The following is a 418-nucleotide window of genomic DNA, read 5'->3' on the forward strand; positions in this document are numbered from 1 at the left end:
ACACACACACACACACACACACACACACACACACACACACACACACACACGGATACACGGCCGCACCAGGAGAACAACTCTCGGTTGAGGACCGCGACGGCACATCTTCTGCAGAGAGCCCTCCAGCAGGAATCTCTGATTGGGTCACGATGGGTCATGACAGGGTTGCATCGACGCAAGACACCGGTGAGCGTTTACAGAGGACGAAACAGACAGGTACACACACACACACAAGCACACACACACACACACACACACACACACACACACACACACACACACAGGTGCGCCAACCAACCCTGTCCTTCTTGAAGATTCTGACGCCTTCAAGTTTGTTCTGAAGTTCCATCATCTTCTGTGAGTTTTCCTTCTGCCGAATGCTCTCGTTCACCTCTGATGTCACAGCCATAATCTGTTG

Source organism: Salpingoeca rosetta, assembly GCF_000188695.1.
Source record: "Salpingoeca rosetta unplaced genomic scaffold supercont1.7, whole genome shotgun sequence".
Taxonomy (NCBI): domain Eukaryota; class Choanoflagellata; order Craspedida; family Salpingoecidae; genus Salpingoeca; species Salpingoeca rosetta.